The sequence below is a fragment of the Aquarana catesbeiana genome, linkage group LG04 (assembly GCF_042186555.1).
Source record: "Aquarana catesbeiana isolate 2022-GZ linkage group LG04, ASM4218655v1, whole genome shotgun sequence".
Taxonomy (NCBI): domain Eukaryota; kingdom Metazoa; phylum Chordata; class Amphibia; order Anura; family Ranidae; genus Aquarana; species Aquarana catesbeiana.
In genome coordinates, this window is record NC_133327.1 from 271,303,532 (window position 1) to 271,321,422 (window position 17,891).

Here is a 17,891-nt window from a genome sequence, read left to right on the forward strand (position 1 = left end):
GGACATGTGACTCAAAAACGCACAAAAGATGCAGCACTTTTCAAAATGCACCACACCTACAGCTCAGTGGTGTGAAAAGGCCCATAGGATTTAAAGGGAAACATTTTTCTTGCAAGGTAAAAACACAGGAAAAACATATCGGTGTCAAAGGGGCCTAAGAGCAAAAGTAATGGACTTCTTGTGACTGAGACACAGCTAAGGTGTTGGTGATCTGCTCTTTGGGACCCCTGATAAAGGTGGGGACATAACCTGGTGACAGACAAGTGACAGGCAAGTTTTTTGGGGGGGTAAACCAAAAGGTTTTATTTGTACCAGGAGCGTGGATGGTTTTGTTTATTTTATGCTGCCAAAAAGCTGTGTTGTTTTTCTTTAAAGTGAAAAATATGTGAATCTTGTTCGAAACAATTTAAAAATAGCCCCGTGAGTTTCACTACAATCAAGACTTTTTTTTTTTCTCTCTCTCTCTCTAATGCCCCGTACACACGGTCGGATTTTCCGACAGAAAATGTGTGATAGGACCTTGTTGTCGGAAATTCCGACCGTGTGTAGGCTCCATCACACATTTTCTATCGGATTTTCCGACACACAAAGTTGGAGAGCAGGATATAAAATTTTCCGACAACAAAATCCGTTGTCGGAAATTCCGATCGTGTGTACACAAATCCGACGGACAAAGTGCCACGCATGCTCAGAATAAATAAAGAGATGAAAGCTATTGGCCACTGCCTCATTTATAGTCCTGACGTACGTGTTTTATGTCACAGCGCTTAGAACGATCGGATTTTCCGACAACTTTGTGTGACCGTGTGTATGCAAGACAAGTTTGAGCCAACATCCGTCGGAAAAAATCCTAGGATTTTGTTGTCGGAATGTCCGAACAAAGTCCGACCGTGTGTACGGGGCATAAGGCTGCATTAACACAGGATCGCGGATAGAATCGCCACAATTCCAAATGGCTGCAAAAACATGGGATGCATTCGCGATGCCATTACTTCCAATAGCACCCCAAATCATGGCAAACAGCAAATTGCAACATGCGACACTGATACCCAAAAGAAGCACATGTTCCTTTTTGACATTGCGATTGCAGCACGATTAAACGCACGACTATCCCGGCGCGATGGGGGTGTCATTAGAAGTAATGGCATCACAAACGCATCCTGCGTTTTGCAGCAATTTGAAATCGCTGGGGCGAAATCGTAGGGCGGAGTCGCAGTGATTCCACTTGCGATCATGTGTGAATGCAGCCTAACTTCTTTTTATTTATTTAAAGCTGAACTTTTTTTTCCCCATGCAGTGGGGCTGTGCCCACACTACATGGGTTAACTGCTCATTTATGTCTAGGGGATTGGAGAGATATAATCACCTAATCCTCCAATACGTCCAGCGAAAGTCCCTGCAGCTCCTGTCCTCCTGCGGTGGACTGTTCCTGGCATCATCACACCCACAGACGTCATGAACAGTCCACCGCTGGAAGTGGGGGAGTGCCAGCACGGCCCCACTGCATGGGGGAAATACAATTTGTCCAGAGTTGGGCTTTAAGGTTTTATTTGTTATATTTAAAGTGGTTGTAAATCTCAGACATGAAAAATGAACAAAGCACATCCTTCTATAGTGTGCTCTACCCTGAATCCAAAGCACAGAGTGTGGCTCCTCTCTGATTGCTCCTCCCTCTGCATGAGTCACTTCTGACAGTTTTACCCGACACTGCTGCCTACAAGAAGATGGCCTGACCCCCTCCAGCGCACAAACAGGTGACTGAGGCTGGGTTCACACCTAGGTTTCTCTGCATCCAATTTGCATAGCAGGAGAATGTGGCTGGCTCTCTATGGAGCCGGTTCACATATCTCCGGGGCGAGATTCCCTGATTCGGCTCTGAAACTAAGAACAGGGACGCACAGCGTTTGTGCAATCCGAAGCACTTTTAGGTGTGAACCGAGCCTTATACACTTGGGTCTGTGTGTTTTTATGTGAGCCTTTAAAGAGGAACTGCAGTCTGCTCACATAATTTGTAATGAAAACATTGTTGCCATTCTGAAGCTTCCCGCCAACCATTTTGCATATTATTTTATATATACTGCGATTCTGTACTTGGAAAATATGCTGCAGAAATCTCCCTCCGCTGAGTCTGGCTGCAATCATTTTATCTGTGGGCAGCTGAAACTGCTGCATGTTCACTTCCTGGATTTATACAGACACACAGAGGCACACCTCCAGCTCTGCAGCTCTCATTGGCCCTCTTATGACTCATCCCCCCTCCCTTCCTGGCAAACTCTCACAAGAATGAGAGAGAGCTGTGCATGATGTCATAAGCCTAAACTTTTTACCAGAGAAGAAACAAGTGGGCTGTATAAGGTATTTACTGGCAGAAAAAAAATGATTTACTATCCAAAGTTAAAACAACAAGGGCAGAGGATTTAATAGATGGAGAGATGAAAAAATGACTGAAGGTCTGCTTTAAGTTTCCCTCCACTGAGGTTTCAGGTTTCACTGGAGCTCTGATCTCAAGCTCTGCAGTGTGTGTGATGTCAGATTCCCACCTCCTGCTGCTAAAGCTGAGAAAAATCCTTTGATCTGTGTGTTTTTAGAACTATCTACGGGACAGATAGCGTGCAACTTATGTAGGAAGATTTCTTTCATCTCTGTGGATCACCTGAGGCTAGTCACTTCGGTGGGTATATATGAGGGTTTACATCCACTTTAAGGGCATTGTGCTGCTGTACAGTGCCATGCAATCCTGTTCAGTGTGCTGCAATAAACCTCTGGGGTGCATTGCAGTGTGAATAGGACACAAACAATTGTTTTCTGTGGGGAGGATTTACTAAAACTGGAGCGTAAAAAATCTGGTGCAGCTCTGCATAGTAACCAATCAGCTTCCAGGTTTGTCAAAGCTTATTTGAACAAGCTGAAGTTTGAAGCCGATTGGCTACCATGCAGAGCTGCACCAGATTCTGAGTGCTCCAGTTTTAGTCAATCTCCCCGTTTCTCCTACCCGTGACCTGCTTTCTTCCAGTACAGTAAAATGCAGGTCACTGTATTAAATGTAAACAGGACCTAAAACGTTTAATAAAAATATATTTGAACAAAAACAAAAATGTATGTGCCGTTATAATTGGTGATTTATTTATATAAGATTACATTACATCTCAACTTTATTTTGTAGTAATTTAATGCCAGTTTCTAAATATGCAGCATTGTCATTTAATCACTTAAGGACCAGCCTCATTTTGGATTTTAGATTTTTACATGTTTAAAACAGTTTTTTTTGCTAGAAAATTACTTAGAACCCCCAAACATTATATATTGTTTTTTCTTCTAACACCCTAGAGAATAAAATGGCAGTCAATGCAATACTTTTTTTTGCAACGTATTTGCGCAGCGGTCTTATAAGCACACTTTTTTTGGAAAAAATTCACTTTTTTGAATAAAAAAATAAGACAAGAGTAAAGTTAGCCCAATTTTTTTTATATTGTGAAATATAATGTTACGCCAAGTAAATTGATACCCAACATGTCACGCTTCAAAATTGCGCCCGCTCGTGGAATGGCGTCAAACTTTTACCCTTTAAAAATCTCCATAGGCGACGTTTAAAAAATTCTACAGGTTGCATATTTTGCATTACAGAGGAGGTCTAGGGCTAGAATTATAGCTCTCGCTCTACCGGTCGTGGCGATACCTCACATGTGTGGTTTGACCACCGTTTTCATATGTGGGCGCTAATCACGTATGCGTTCACTTCTGCGCACGAGCTTGTTAGGACGGGGGTTTTAAAAAAAACAAAAAAAAAAAAATTTTATTTTTATTATTTATTTTACATGATTTTATTTATTTTTACACAGTTTAAAAAAAAAAAAATGTGTCACTTTTATTCCTATTAAATGTAAAGATCCCTTGTAATAGAAAAAAGCATGACAGGACCTCTTAAATATGAGATCTGGGGTCAAAAAGACCTCAGATCTCATATTTATACTAAAATGCAATTAAAAAAAAAAAAAAGTCATTTAAAAAAATGACATTGAAAAAAATGTGCCTTTAAGACATATGGGCGGAAGTGACGTTTCGAGGTCGCTTCCACCCAGCAGTGTCATGGAAACGAGTGGGCGCCATCTTAGCCTCACTCGTCTCCAGGCACAGGAGGGAGACAGACGCGATCGTCTCCGCCTCTACCGACGGCTCCGGTGAGCGGCGGAGGGCACCAGATCGTGGCGGGAGGGGGGGCCCTCTCCTGCCACCGATAAAAGTGATCTTGCGGCGAATATCTGAAAGCCGACCGCCGCAGGAAAACAGGGTTACTGGGGTTATGGCAGCTAGCTGCTGCCATAACGATATCCGCCGCCAAAGTTTGGACGTACATCGGCGTGCGGCGGTCAGCAAGTGGTTAAAGAAAAAAAATTCCTGGGCTAATATCTTAAAGGATAAGTTCAATTTGTGAACAAGTTACACCCAATTTTAGGGTGGAACATGTAAACATGTTCCCAGTGCTGCAGCCAGAGCCCCCCCCCCTTCCATCTGGTAGGAGTATGAGAGAAATTCCCCATACTAGCCGTCACTGCTTGAAAACAGCGCAGCCGTGCAGCACTCCGCCCACGCGGCTGCGTCATTTATTTACTGTGTGTCTGAATGAACTATAAGCCCCGAAATCGTTTGCAGCTGACGGCTTTTAGCTCTCAATGAACTACCATGGCGCTGTGGAAGTTCATGGAGTCTTCCTGTCAGGGTGTATCGGCTTAAGTGTCGTACACACAATCGTATTTTTCCACAGGAAATGTGTGATGACAGGCTGTTGGCGGGGAAAATCTGACCGTTTGTACACTCTATCGGACAATTGTCGGATTTTCCACGGACAAATGTTGGATGGCAGGTTTTGAAAATTTTCCGCGGACAAATGTCTTGTCGGATTTTCCAAGCACGTGTACACAAGTCCGTCGGACAAAAGTCCAAAGTACAAAGTACAAACACGCATTCTCGGAAGCAAGGACGAGCCAGAAGCAGTCGGTCTTGTAAACTAGCGTTCGTAATGGAGAATTAACATTCATGACGTGGCAAATTATGAAATCTCGAAATGCAGCGCACATTCTCTTCTTCTTTAATGGGATAATAATGAAGCTGCTTTGCTGGTGATACTGATGGAGTTATTGTGTATGTGTAACCCAAATTTTTTTTTAGTCATGGACAGAGTGAGCAGAGGCTAGAACTTTGTGTTACTGCTATCCAGGACTGCATTAGATAGATTTCCAATCTCTTCCCATTTCACTGACGATGGTTTACACACACAGGAAGCCTTTTTTGTCTACCACTGAATGACTGTCTGCTAAAACCTGTGTCAGCAGAACAGGAAGTAAGAGGAAATCTCTAAAACAGAGTCTCAGATAGCAGTAAAAACCTGACAAGGGTTCTAAACTGGCTCCGAGCTGGAAAAAAAGTTTTACCTGAAAATCCACTTTAACAAATACGCCTACTTTCTAATAAACCTGTATGGCCCTGCTCATAAAATGACCAAATATACAGTGGGAACGGAAAGTATTCAGACCCCCTTACATTTTTCACTCTTTGTTATATTTCAGCCATTTGCTAAAATCATTTAAGTTCATTTTTTTCCTCATTAATGTACACACAGCACCCCATATTGACAGAAAAACATAGAATTGTTGACACTTTTGCAGATTTATTAAAAAAGAAAAACTGAAATATCACATGGTCCTAAGTATTCAGACCCTTTGCTGTGACACTCATATATTTAACTCTGGTGTTGTCCATTTCTTCTGATTATCCTTGAGATGGTTCTCCACCTTCGAGTCCAGCTGTGTTTGATTATACTGATTGGACTTGATTAGGAAAGTGAAGAATATTATTAATATCTAATATTCTTGTATCTCAGAGGCGCTTCTGGATGAAATAGCATTGATAGCCAAACTGACTTAAAACAAAGTGTGAGTTTATTGTCACACAGTTGGCATCATAAATACAATGTAAAAAGTATAAAAAAGTATAATAGTTCAGTTCAGTGTAAAAATATATGAAATAGAATAAAAAGTTATAAAGCTGTAATAAGCTTATGATAGCATGTGTGCTTCATGGCTGCTGCCCTCCTGTCTCCATGCTGTCTTGTGTGTCCTCCAAGAAGAAACAGGAAATGACGTTCTTAGACTTCTGGCAGAATTCAGCTGTCCCAACTTATCAAATGTCTTGTAAACATGTCAATGTCATCTATCCTAATGACTGCGAGTGTGTGTGTGTGTCTGTCTGTGTCTGTGTGCCCTTCAATATGGAAGCATTGGCTTTATATGTTACATGTGAACGTGTGAACGTCATAACCTCACACCAACTTAGAACCTTGTATGGCACATATTCATTACTGCTAACTTCAGCATATATGGCATAGGATTGACAAGCCCACATGTAACACTCCATACTTGAAGTAATATGCTGATCATGTAATGTCATATAACCAAACATCTATATAATATGAACACATATTATCAACTTTACATTAAGTAACTATATACTAGTACTTATTAATATGACTGGAACTACAAACTAACTTAACTTAACAGGATATAATCCACAATGTATATTCCTTTAGCTATGTGGACACATGTCTATTTTCGTCTTCTCATGACATTCTATACCAAAGATACTTTAAATGTCATACTCAAATTGGCTACACCAGAAAAATCCAGCAATGCTCAGCTTTAGAAGAAGAATCATGTCAAATCTATTGATCAAGGTCATTCACACATACTCTATTTATCATGATTAATCATAAAACCAAATATGTTTTGCAAGCTTGCCATGAATATAACACCTATAAGTGCCGAATTATGAATTTGGAATAATATTCTAACAGAAAGCCACACACCTGTCTATATAAGACCTTACAGCTCACAGTGCATGTCAGAGCAAATGAGAATCATGAGGTCAAAAGGAACTGCCTGAAGAGCTCAGAGACAGAATTGTGGCAAGGCACAGATCTGGCCAAGGTTACAAAAACATTTCTGCTGCACTTAAGGTTCCTAAGAGCACAATGGCCTCCATAATCCTTAAATGGAAGACATCTGGGACGACCAGAATCCTTCCCGGAGCTGACTGTCCGGCCAAGATGGTAAGAAATAAGATGCTTTGGTCTGATGAAACCAAGATAGAACTTTTTTGTCTTAAATTCTAAGCGTTATGTGTGGAGAAAACCAGGCACTGCTCATCACCTGTCCAATACAGTCCCAACAGTGAAGCATGGTGGTTGCAGCATCATGCTGTGGGGGCGTTTTTCAGCTGCAGGGACAGGACGACTGGTTGCAATCGAGGGAAAGATGAATGCGGCCAAGTACACCAAATCGACCTCTCCGCTCCTCTCAAGACCTCCTGCTTTCAAGTTTTCTCATCTCCTCCTCCCATGCTCGTCTCCAGGATTTCTCCAGAGCCTCTCCCATCCTCTGGAACTCGCTACCTCCATCTATCCGGCTATCCCCTACTCTTGCTACCTTCAGGCGATCCCTGAAAACTCATCTCTTCAGGAAAGCCTATCACGTCTCCAACTAATTTCCTACCACTTCCACCAGCTCATTGCCCACAGTTACAACCTTTTGTACCACCTGCCCCACTCTATTAGATTGTAAGCTCTTCTGAGCAGGGCCCTCTTAATCCTCTTGTATTTTATTGTATTATAACTGTATTGTCTCCCTTTTATATTGTAAAGCGCTGCGTAAACTGTTGGCGCTAGATAAAACCTGAATAATAATAATACAGGGATATCCTGGACGAAAACCTTCTCCAGAGTGCTCAGGACCTCAGACTGGGCCGAAGGTTTACCTTCCAACAAGACAATGACCCTAAGCACACAGCTAAAATAACGAAGGAGTGGCTTCACAACAACTCTGTGACTGTTCTTGAATGGCCCAGCCAGAGCCCTGACTTAAACCCAATTGAGCATCTCTGGAGAGACCTAAAAATGGCTGTCCACCAACGTTTACCATCCAACCTGACAGAACTGGAGAGGATCTGCAAGGAGGAATGGCAGAGGACCCCCAAATCCAGGCGTGAAACTTGTTGCATCTTTCCCAAAAAGATTCATGGCTGCATTAGATCAAAAGGGTGTTTCTACTAAATACTGAGCAAAGGGTCTGAATACTTAGGACCATGTGATATTTCAGTTTTTCTTTTTTAATAAATCTACAAAAATGTCAACAATTCTGTGTTTTTCTGTCAATATGGGGTGCTGTGTGTACATTAATGAGGAAAAAAATGAACTTAAAATGATTTTAGCAAATGGCTGCAATATAACAAAGAGTGAAAAATTTAAGGGGGTCTGAATACTTTCCGTCCCCACTGTACATACAGACCCTTTGGGCTACTCACCAAAATGTGACTGGGTTATATTGTAGATAAATAATCAGAAATTAAAGCAGAAGAGAACCAACCTTGGATTTAGGCTACAGAAATTATTTACTCTCCTAGTAGTGAGAGTTTAACCACTTTTTGTCAATCGCATTAAAAGTAAATTTATTTCTGTGTGCTGCATCTTGGGGGGCTGCATGTGGTTACATCTCTCAGTAGAAAGAGACTAGCATAGCCCTAACCTTATTCATAACAATTTCCTAGCTAATGACAGCATCTGCTGTTTTACAAACATACACCATCTGCTGGATATTCAGTCATTTCAGTCCTTAAAATGTAAATTTAAAAAGCAGCTTCAGTATGCCATCTGCTGGGTGAACTAGGATTAAAAAAAAGTGTGATTGCTACAAACCATGGTTATTCTGCCTAAATTCAAGAAAATAAATTCAAAATACTGCAATTTTACCAATTCAGTCTGAATGGAGTCAGTTTGCATGTTTTCAAGGACATTAGGACTGTTCAGCTTTCTGAACACTAATGCCCCGTACACACGGTCGGATTTTCCGATGGAAAATGTCCGATCAGAGCGTGTTGTCGGAAATTCCGACCGTGTGTGGGCTCCATCGGATTTTCTGACACACAAAGTTGGAGAGCAGGAGATAAAATTTTCCGACAACAAAATCCGTTGTCGGAAATTCCGATCGTGTGTACACAAATCCGACGGACAAAGTGCCACGCATGCTCAGAATAAATAAAGAGATGAAAGCTATTGGCCACTGCCCCGTTTATAGTCCCGACATACGTGTTTTACGTCACCGCGTTTAGAACCATCGGATTTTCCGACAACTTTGTGTGACCGTGTGTATGCAAGACAAGTTTGAGCCAACATCCGTCGGAAAAAATCCTAGGATTTTGTTGTCGGAATGTCCGAACAAAGTCCGACCGTGTGTACGGGGCATAAGAGGAAAATGTTATATTATACATAGAATACCAATATCTACAAGGAAGGAGAGGAGAGTCCCCCCATTTAGACAGACGTCCAATAAGAGGTATGGAATTCTATAGTCACCGCATAGACTTTGATATTTTTTTATTTATTTTTTTTTTTAACATGAGCAGCGTTATAGCAATAAAGTTATTTGTTTATTTTTCACAATACAAGTCTACTTAAAAAAAATGGATTTTTGTACTCACCGTAAAATCCATTTCTCTGAGTTCATCAACGGACACAGCGCCTCCTTAATCTTGACCATTGGGTTATATCGCCTCTGCAGGAATAGGACTAGGCAGAACAAAAAAAAACACCTGGCTATGCCCATGGGCTGTCCTCAGTAAATACATAACCCCCTCCCTGCTCTAGGTATTCAGTTTAGTAGCAAGCAGTAATAGAAGCATCAAAAACTCCATAGAGGGGTGGGTGCTGTGTCCATCGATGAACTCAGAAAAATGGATTTTACGTTGACGGACACAGCGCCTCCTTAATCTTGACTATTGGGACGTCCAAAAGCAGCGCCAAAGAAAAATGAGGGGTGGGCAAAATAACCCAAGGCGAACTTACAAGAGCCCTAACCAGGAAACAGGAGCCTTAACCGGGTCACAGGAGCCACATCTGAAATAAAAAAAAAGGTTAAAAGAATAGAAAACCCCTCATGTGGGAACCCCCCTCTTTAACAGCAGCCTGCAAAACCTTGCAGCCAAAAGAAGCATCCACAGATGCCAAAATATCTACTTTATAGAATTTAGTGAAGGTATGCACTGACGACCAAGTGGCCGCCTGAGTCTGACCTCCGGAAGGACTCAGTGGCTGCCAGATACACCCGAACCACATCCAAGGTGTGCAAAGCAAATTCCTTGGAATGAGGTGGCCTGGGACACAAGGACGGCAACACAATGTCCTCATTCAAATGGAAGTCAGAGACAACCTTGGGCAGAAATGACGGACAGGGACGAAGAACCACTTTATCCCTATGGAGTACCAAATAGGGACTACGACAGGATAATGCTGCCAACTCCGAAACCCTGCAGGCAGAGGTAATAGCCACCAGGAGTGCCACCTTCTGGGACAACGTAGGTAAGGGAATCTTCTTAATAGTCTTGAATGGAGGTTTCTGGAGAACCGATACCACCAAGTTTAAATCCCATGGCGGCAAAAGAGACCGTACAGGTGGAGCCACATGCCGGACTTCTTGAATGAAGGTACGAACTAAAGAGTGAGTGGCTAGGGGTCGCTGAAAGAAGACTGCTAAAGGCAGACACCTGGCCCTTGTTGGTGCTCAAAGCCAACATCTGCTCAACGCCCTGTTAAAGAAAAGCTAAGATCCGAGCCACAGAAAAGGATCGAGGATGAATGCCAATCGACTCACTCCAAGAAATGTACGCTTTCCACATACGATGGTAAATCTTACTAGGGGTCGACTTCCTCACCTTCACCATAGTAAGGATCACTGATCCCGACAGACCTCTATCTCTCAGTACCTGGCTTTCAATGGCTAGGCTATTAAAACCAGTTACTGTAAAGCAGGATGGAAGCTCAGCCCTCGGTACAACTAGTCCTCTTTTAGAGGTAGCTTTCAAGGGATGTTTACGGCCACCAGAAGACTTTCGCCCTCGGTCCTTCGCAGGCACTGCTGAAGACAAAGGCATTGGCCCCGCAGTGGCACTAGGATGACTGCGGCATCTACCAGAGGAACTTGCAAGATTGCCATGAGCCTCAGTTACTTCCCGTTGAACTGAACCTGTTGAAGGGGCCGACGTTTGAGAAGAGAAACTACTAATCTGGTCAGCATTCACTCCAGAGTCAGACCCAGGTAGCCCAATTTACTGGACAGGGTTAGTTCAGATGTCACCCGAACCTTTACAGGAATTATACCCAAACAAGGAGACACAGGGCCCCCCAAAGTGGACAAATTCTGCCCCCTTCTTTGGTACCCCCAAAAGGTTCAATTCATAAACCCCTTTGACGCTCACGAAGGAGGTCCATGAATCTGGAAACCAGCGAAGATGTCCCCCCACCCCAGCAATGGGTGAGGGCAGACATTCATGCTGAAGGAGTCTTGTCAGTGGATCGGGAGAAGCCTGCTCTAGGCTTCCCAGACCAGAGATTGCTTGGAACTTCCTGAGGAAGACTTGAGAGATCCGTTTCCTTTATCTGCAGTCCCGGGAGCCCGGAAGAATTTCTTATGGGCTGAGAAGGAAGGCTCCTTCCTTTTCCTAGTTTGAGACAGGAAGGTACTCTTTCCCCCTGTGACACACTTAATGATGTCATCCAGGGTAGCCCCAAACAGGTGGTCGCCTTGAAAGGGTAGATCAACGAGAGCTTTTTTTTTAGAGGCTTGGTCTGCCGACCAATTCTTAAGCCACAGTGCAAGTCTAATCACCACCGCTGAAATAGAAAGCTTAGACAGCACAAGAGCTGCATTCAAGGCTGCATCACAAATATACTGTAGCCCATGGACCAACTGGTCCGCTAAATCAACATAAGCAGCGGGAACCTGCTCACTACCAGACCCTGGCGCAAAAGCCTGGCCCATTCAGTGATTCTTCAAAGGGGTAGAGTATTGAGAAACGTTTGGGGACCACAAAGAGTGACTTTAGTTGTTCCCATTCCTTATAGGTAATCCTATAAAAATAAGGCAAATCACCCTTGGAAACAAGGGAGACACCCTTGGTGTGCGAGGTGACTTATGCCTACCAAAGGACACAACCACATCTGTGGCCCTGAAAGTTGCATCCTCCATCTTTAGAGTCTCCCGCACCGCAGTAACAAGTCCTTCCACCAGTGCTTTTTCACTTGCTGCTGAGACCGCAGAGGACTCATCGTCATTATTGGCCGGGTGAGGGGGCAAGATATTAAAATTAATACCTAGAGCAGGGAGGGGGTTATATACTGACTAAGGACAGCCCATGGGCGTAGCCAGGTGTTTTTTGTTCTGCCTAGTCCTACTCCTGCAGAGGCGATATACCCAATGGTCAAGATTAAGAAGGTGTAGTATCCGTCAATGAACCAAAGAGAAAAACTCCTTTCAGGTTATGAGTGCTGCCTGTCTACACTGCCCATCTCTTTCCACAATTTCCTGGATTCCCTGAATGCTTTACAGCTTTTCCACTGTTACTCACTTTCAATTTATAAGGACTACATATCCCATGGTACCCGACTACCTGCACACAGTGATTCATGTACTGACACTGCCTCCTGAAACCCTCCCGCTCAGCATCTCTGTAGTTCAGAAGGCAGACTCTGAAATGTGAGATACAGCAACACCTACTCACAGGGCATAGTGAATACATATCACAGAATTCAAGGAAGTCAATACGTGGGTGAAGTAAGTTTACAAACTTCAAGATTGTTCAGATTATTAGGTGTTGACTGGAAATAATCGAAATACAGTCTGGAAATATATAATTTTAAATTTTGACAACCGATTCGTTTTATGGAGGAGTTACTTGCTTAAGTGTAAGGTACCCCAATTTGTGTGCCGTTTAACCACTTGCTTACTGGGCACTTAAACCCCCCTCCTGCCCAGACCAATTTTCAGCGCTGACGCACTTTGAATGACATTTGCGCGGTCATACAACACTGTACCCAAATGAAATTTTTATCAATTTTTTCCCACAAATAGAGCTTTCTTTTGGTGGTATTTAATCACAGCTGGGATTTTTATTTTTTGCTTAAAAAAAAAACAAATAAAAATAGATGGAAAATTTTGAAAAAAAAAAAAAAATCATGTTTTATAGTTTATTATAAAATTTTGCAAACAGGTAATTTTTCTCCTTCATTGATATGCGCTAATGAGGCGGCACTGGTGGGCACTGATAGGCTGCACTGATGGGCACTGATAGGCACAGTTAAGGCGGCACTGATGGCCACTGATGGGTGGCACGGATGGGTGGCACTAATGGGCACTGGTAGGTGACACTGATGGGCACTGATAGGTGGCACTGATGTGCAGCACTGTTGTTGTGGCACTGATTGTGAGCGCTAATGGGTGGCACTGTGGGCGCTGATGGGTGGCACTGTGGGCACTGATGGGTAGCACTGATGGGTGACTCTGGTGGGCACTGGTAGGCGGCACTGCTGCCTATTGCTAGGTGTCACTGGCAGGGGGCACAGATGATCGCCGTGATCGGGACTGATGTCCCTGTCACGGCCGCCGGTGATCGGCTTTTTTTTTCCTCCTCACGCTGTCAGCGCGAGGAGAAAAAATAGCCGATTACCGGCTCTGTTTACATCACATGATCAGCTGTCATTGGCTGACAGCTGATCATGTGGTAAGGGGTCGGGATCGACCCCTTACTCTAATCTGTGATCAGGCGAGTCTCATAGACTCGCTGATCACCGAGCGTGCCGCACGCGCCCTGCAGGGGCCGCTCGTGCACGGGACGACGTCAATACACGTCGGCAATGTAGCTCCGCGCTGTTGCCGTCATTCGGCAATAGCGCAGATCTGAAGAAGTTAAATGACAGATCTGTAATTTTTAAGTTGGTAGTTAAAGATATACCCATGTGTGTGTTTTTTTTCCTATAATAAAGCTTTGGTATTATTACAATCAGTGGCGGCCCATCCATTAGGGCGCACAGGAACCGCCCCGTCGGGCAACCCCCCTATATGACTAATGGCTAGATTCATGCATTGCATGAATCTATCCATGGCCGCCGCTGCCACCCCCTATTCAGGCGTCCGGCCCCTTTTCAGACACCGGGCGTCTGAATTACAGCGGCGGGGGTGATTTTTTGAAGCACCTGATTAGAGCCATAGGCTCTAATAGGCTTCAAAAAAGATGGACTCGGAGCACAGAGCATTGTGTTTGGAGTCTACCCAGATGTGTTAGAAAAGCAAATGAATATTTGCTTTTCTAACACTGAACCACCTCTCCGCCAATCTGGAAGCACGGGTCTAATACCCGTCACAGGATTGGCTGAAGGCACAGGAACCCCTATTGGACGCCTAACAGAACGGGAGAGATGCACAGGAAGCATGGAGGACACAAGAGCTGTCCCACAGCTCGCCGCCATCACCCGCTGCCTGACCCGCCAAGATGGGGTAATACCAGACAGATGGCGGGTGGGGGTTACAGCGGCTGCATAGGATGGGGCACAAGTGGCTGCATAGGATGGGTCTTTTTTTTCAGTATTTTTCAGTTTGTTTTGAGCACCAGCCGCCACTGATTACAATTATGTTCAGGAATACAGTTTTGCCCCACATTTCAGTCTTTTCACATAGTAGTGTAAATTTTTGGGTAATGCACCATGCCATCAGTGGGTCACAAGCTGCAGAACTAATAAAGCAGAATTTTTACTGCAAAACATTTTTCTTGACGTTCATTAAGAGATACAGGGTCAGAGTAATTCTAAGACATTCTGTTGGTAAGCCAGGTATAACCATTTCCACTCCCACCATGCATCAGTTTTGTGTAAAAGCAGTAGTAGATGGGATGGGACCTGTGTTCCTAAAGAACTCCAGGACAAGGATTTTTTTTGGCAAGTCAAAAATCTTGGTTTTTCTAATAATTTATTACATTTGTAATAAACTGACAGTGACTGACTGGATCAGTTGCTAATTGTGGGTGGGTGGCTGTGTGGGTAGGTAGGAATGGATTCCTCCAGCAGGTTGTGCTCAGTATTCGATAATGACAGTGAAACCACTTGGGGTTTGAGCTGCTGTCTTTTTGGTACGGTCTTATGGTTGTTTCCACATGCAGGACTTTAAAAAGTAGGAAGAAAGGAGCGCCATGCTGCACCTGCCACCACAGCTGCCATTCTATCAGTCTTTCAATAGCATGCAGCAACAGCCCTAAAGAAGGGTAGTCCTTTCCCCCGAAACGCGTTGGCTTGATGTACTTGTCGCTACTTTCAATAAACACCTTTTTAAACTACCTTCCAATTTGCATTTTGGACACTGGCACTCCTTTCTTCCTACTTTTCCTAATCATTTATTAAAGGGACAAAGACTCAGAAATTTTGAGACAACTGTGATGTTCAAAAGCAGTCCAACTGGATAGGGGGACAACACAGAGATTGAAGTATGATGTACTGGTTAAGGTTAAATGAGGAAACCATCTTAGGGAGAAAAGAGGCTCTAAGCCTCAAGACAACTTTGTCTCTGTATAACAAGGCCCCCTAACTCAGAAACTTGACTTGCGTCTGTGATGGTAGACAAAAATATCTCTCGTTTTAAAAAATCAAAAACACCCTTTGAACCTAACAAAACCAGGTTGAGACCCCACAGAGTCACAGGTGTACATAAAGGTAGAACTATATGGACAACACCTTTCAAAAAGGCCTTGCCTTTACCAAGTAATGAGAGCAATCAGTCTTGCAAGACAAATGGCTAGAGCCAAGATGTGTTGTTTTATAGTACTTAAAGTGTCACTAAACCCACATCATAAAAAACTATCAAATACTGTATTACATGCAATTCATACTCACTCAGTCACTATGAGATCAGTTTTCTGTATTTTGCAAAAACCCTTGTTGATCCTGCTGCACCACTTTCTATCCATGTCCCCAATTCAGCTGGAAATTTTGAAACTGTGGAGGCAACTCTGCACATGTTCAGTTTTCAGCAAGTTTCTATGCTGAAAACTGAACTGAACTCCCAATCACATCCGAGCAGCCCACGTGACTACAGAGTAACACAGCTGGGCAAATACCCAGTGGTAAATGACCGCCCACTTCCTCTCTCCTCTTACATGCCCACTAACCAGCTAAAACACAATGGGGGTGGGATATTACATGTGGATTAAAGGAGGCTTCACCTCTCCCTTATTCTAAGAGACAGGCTGGAGGAGCGTGACAGTCAGACTGGCAGAAATCTGCCCACACCATATTATTGCCAAAAAATAAGAAAGATTTGATTTCAAAAAAATATTTTTTATGACAACTTAAAATAGTTTTTTTTTTTTGTGACCAGCAGCAGAGGACTAGAAGCTCCTCCTGCCACGGTTTCCCTGCAGACAGGCTGGGAAAGATCTGGGTCTCTTTTTATGTGACAGCTGTATATCAATTAGGAAAAAGGTACTTAGATATTTTTTTCATTATTAAAATAATTGCAGTGCCATCATCCATATACAGAAAGAGAAGGGACAATGTACATTAAAAACAGTGTGTGTGTTTAGTATCACTTTAAGGCCAAATGTTGATCCTGACCAGGCTGGAGAAAGGTCAAGATGAGTCCACATATTCTTTCCTGGGAGGAAATTTCCTTGTTTTACACCATGTGAAGAACGCTTTCCAAGTATGAAAGCAGACCTCGCAAGAGGAGGATTTCCTAGACTTTAAGAGCATATGAATAGCTGAATCAGACAGGCCTCCATCTCTTAGGAGCCAGGCTTTAACAGCCAAGCATTTAAAGCAAGTAACCATGAAATAGGGTGGTAAACTGCATGACAGAAGGTCCTGGCAATCTGAGAATCTATCAATGAGAATCACCAGGATGCCCTCCATCTCGATGCTGCAGATCAGATGAGAAGGAACAAGTTATACTGATCCCACGGCGTAACCAGAGCATCCAGTACTGAGTCAAGAGGATTCCTGGACCTTGAGACAAACTTGACAGTATGTTGTTGAGTTTAGAAGCCAGGAGGTTCACATCCAGCGATAGACCTGAAACATCTCCAGGTTAAGAGAGACCATTTCCCAGAGTCCAAACAGTGTTAAGAGAGGAAGCCCTTTTGACAATTTTCCATTCCTGGAATGTGCATTGTGAACAGGGCTGGAATTTGAAGTTCTGCCAAGAGGGAATCTGTTCGACCTCGCTTTAAACTACAAGACATCTGGCTCCACCCTTTTGATTAATGTATGGCACGGTCGGACTAAATCAGAAATGTAAGACATTGCTGTCTAAAGAGTCAGCTCCAGTATGTTAATTGGGAGACAAGCTTCCTCAGACAACCAAATCCACTGCACTGATAGGGTGACCAGGACTCCTTCGCAGGAGGCTGGCATCAGTCATGAGAATTTCCTGGACTGATGAAAGGAAAGTTTTCCACAAGTTAAGGAATAGTTTCATGGGCCACCAGGATACTCCAAGCAGTGAATCAGTTCTAAATCTGATATCTGAAAGTTGGGGGTTCAACCTAGTCAAATAAAAAGTCTGAACAGTTCCCTTTGGACATTGTCTGACATGGTGTGAGCAGACAGTGCTCTCAGCAGGAGGTCATCTAAATATCTCATGATGCGGACATCATTTGAGCATAATAAAGAAAGCACAAAGGTTAGAACAGAACCTTGGTGAATACTTGAGGTGCAGTGGACAGACCAAAGGGAAGGACAATGAACTGGTGATGTGTATTCACAGCAAAACGAAGATAGTGTTGACATGCTAGAAAGATGGAGTCATGCAAGTGAGCATCCATGATGTCCAAAGAAGCTCTTGGAAGGAGGGAAACAATTACTGACCTGGTGCATTCTATGCAGAATTTTTTGCCACCAAATAAAGACGTTGGGTGCACTGAATCAGAGTGGAACCTATGCCATCTTTTGCTTTGAAATCTGTCAATAGGTTTGAGTAGAAACCCTGAAACCTTTCTTTTTCTGGAAAAGCTGGCAATAACTCGTAAGA

At 43.4% G+C, this 17,891-nt stretch overlaps 1 protein-coding gene across 3 annotated transcripts in view; it reads right to left on the reverse strand.

Annotated features, from left to right (window-relative positions):
• ARMC9 (armadillo repeat containing 9) overlaps positions 1 to 17,891 on the reverse strand; it is a 233,330-nt gene that overhangs the window by 150,480 nt on the left and 64,959 nt on the right. The gene's annotated exons all lie outside the window — the stretch shown is intronic.